Here is a 3,371-nt window from a genome sequence, read left to right on the forward strand (position 1 = left end):
ACACACCAATAAAAAAAATCACTGCTGGAAAATTGAGTATGAAATAAGAATATCCCACTTTAATAAATAGTAGTATGATTCTATCCACACCTTGCATATATGTGCATTAACGTAATCCATTAGTCAGGCATATACTCATTTCCAGTAAACAATTATTATTTCTCTTAGGAACAGCCTTAGGAGTATATGCTTTAATTTATCCTTTATTTTTCATTATTTTAATGTATTAATTATATAACACTTTTCTTCTCTCAGTGTGATTAATGAGTAGGTGGTTCTGATTCTTCTAAAACCATTGAATTATTCTTGAAGGAATTGTACCTAATTGATAGGGTGATATTGACATGTAATGTCAAAAGGAATGATATATATTTGTCACAATAATTTTATTAAGTGGCATTTATATTATTTAAAATAATTAAGTAATACAAGAAATTTTATAATAAGATATTATATTTAAACTTATCAAGTAGCTGGTAAAAAAATAGATTAATAAGAGAATATATTTATCCCAATAATACAAAATTTATATAAGGTATTATATTTAATATTTATTAAAGGTTTCACCTAAAAACAAATTTATATAATTAGTATACTAAAAATATAACCGATATAAAAACAATGGACAAGAAATCATTTTCATATAACCAAAGTGCATTTGTTTTATACTTTATTTAAAGTCAGTAATAATCTTATTGAATTAGAAAGTAAAGCTTAATTCTAGTTTAGGCAAATATTTCAACTCATAATCCATTTATGTCTTGCATGTATTTGTATTCACGTGAGGTATAGAAAATATATAAAATTTGTGCAAATTAAAAAGTTCCAAAGTTTATTAATTTACTGACACATAGATTAGAGAAACCAAAAGTGGATTTTCTTGGCTTGTAGCATATTTACTAAAAGTGATAAACAACTAGCTAGGAATATATATAGCTAGCAAAATTGGCTTAGCTCTTAAACTCTTATTTATTTTTTGATCTTAGTATTGACACATCAATCATTTTAGATAGATGATAGAAATTAAATAATGTACAAATAACTAGGAACCTTTTTATATTATTAGGGTTTGCATCCAACCCATATATAGTGCAATTATTATTATTACTACTACTTTTAGTATCTTAATTGACATAAATGCTAAGCTACATTATTTTGGATACGAATTTATAATTTAGTTATAAAAAATACATACGCATTTCAAGTATATGAACGTTCATATAATGAGTTATAAGACTTAGAAGAATTATCACCACAAAAAACTAACTATTATGGTAAAAAAGTCCAAAGTCTTATAAGATTCTTTTTTATACTTTTATTTTTCGATGTGCAACTTTTTATCTAAGTCACTAAAAAAAAAATAGACAAATAATGGCAGACATTTAGCAGCATTTTTAGAAATCGTCGTTAAATAAAATCTGACAGCAGTTAGAATGACAAATTTAAAAGAAACTACTAAAATCGTCACATTTTATTCCGATAATGTTTTATTTTGTAACACTTCACTCAGTATCATTTTATTCGACGTTATTTGTTTTTATAACCATATATATGATGAATTGGTAATATTATTTGATGACAGTTTTTGAAACTGTCATTAAAAAATCATCGAAATCTGTCTTTTTTTATGTAGTGAATAATGATGATAAATTATTTCTTTGACATCCATGGTAGTTATTTATATATTTTTTTAATAAAAAATCACACATTCCAAAAAAAAGAGACAAGATAGAAAGGGAAAATTAACAAGTAGCCACCTAAAATAATAATTCTCATATTCGAACAATAATATAGCATCTTAGCTTGGATAGTATAAATCCTGTTCCATGTACTGAGGAAAAGAATTGTAAAATATAAAAGAGACATAAAATAAAAAAAAAAAGAGGAAGACATATTGTATCTGTCACATGCATGTAGTAGTGATGAGATTATGCAAGAATAATAATGTCATTTTTTTTTATCTTTGAAAGAATCAAAATCATCTTTTAAAGATTTTGAGAATTTTTATGACTCTTAGGGCATCCATAGCATTTTGGATTTCTTTGGTTTATTCTATTATTTTCCTTTATCTCTTTTCATAAGTACAAATATACTATGAAAATTAGGAGCAAAAATGGATGCCAGGTGTATCATATGCAATATAAGTAAGATATATGTTACATCAATCACTTATTACTAAATTAAAAATTATAACTATGATGAGTGAGATTATTATTTAATTAATTATTAGATAAGACTGTATTTCTTTTAAAAACAAATTAAAATCGTGTATAAAAATTTAATTTCGGTACAATATCAATGTAAAGCAGTTTTATATCTGTATTCAATTATATAACATCATGTTTAAAAAATAGTTATTTTTATATTAATTATTAAATAATTATTTAAAAAATATGCAATTAAATAATTATATATGAAAACTGCTCTAACCCCATAAAAAAAATATCATGGATTATATACTAGAAATGTTAGATCCATTAAATTTTAAAAGTGATGGTTACTTAATAATAAAGTCAAAAAATAAGATCTTGTAGACTTTCATGCATGACTTTGCATTTGGATAAGAATTTTATCGTACATATATATTATATTTACACATGGCATGCATTAAAATTAGTTTTTGGTTTCTTTGATCCTTTTTAGGGGTATAACGAATAAAAATAGCTTCTACACAATTTGGCACTTGTTGGGTTCCATCACTTAAATATATTTATATTACTTTTTCTATATATAAAAAAATCAAAGTTAAAAATACATGCAACTTGTGATCTTTCTAGTAATTTACAAGATTATTTGATATTTTAAAATAGGTAATGAAATCCAACCTTGTTATATAGTGATGGATTATTCTATTTAAAAAATAAAATGAAACGTTCAATTATTTAAACTCTTTTTTGTCTCTGCTAAAATATTAAAAATAAGAATAAATTTTTTCGATGTGCCTGATTCACACACAAAAATTAAATAAATAAATAAATAAATAAATAATCCAAACTTAAATTTGAATGTCGGTTACTCGGAATCAAGCCTAAAAAAGAAAATGGGAAAAACCAGTAAAAATTGAAACCCAGAGTCAGCAAAGTCAGATTCTATCACATTTTAGTATAAAAAAACTTTTAAGTGTATCGATAATTCGGTATACTGAAATTTTAATAATTTTTAATTGTTGATTTTAATTATAAATAATATATATAATATATAACTAAAATTAAAGGTTAAAATTTATTAAAATATCAATATATCCATATATTTAAAAGCTTTTCGTTAGTATAATAAAGTTTTTTTTTCAGTTATTACTTCATTCGCCACCTTATTAATATTCAATACTAATTAAGGTTTACAAATTAACTTAATTAAATTGTTAAGTTTAT

The sequence above is a fragment of the Arachis duranensis genome, chromosome 1 (genome assembly GCF_000817695.3).
Source record: "Arachis duranensis cultivar V14167 chromosome 1, aradu.V14167.gnm2.J7QH, whole genome shotgun sequence".
Classification (NCBI taxonomy): domain Eukaryota; kingdom Viridiplantae; phylum Streptophyta; class Magnoliopsida; order Fabales; family Fabaceae; genus Arachis; species Arachis duranensis.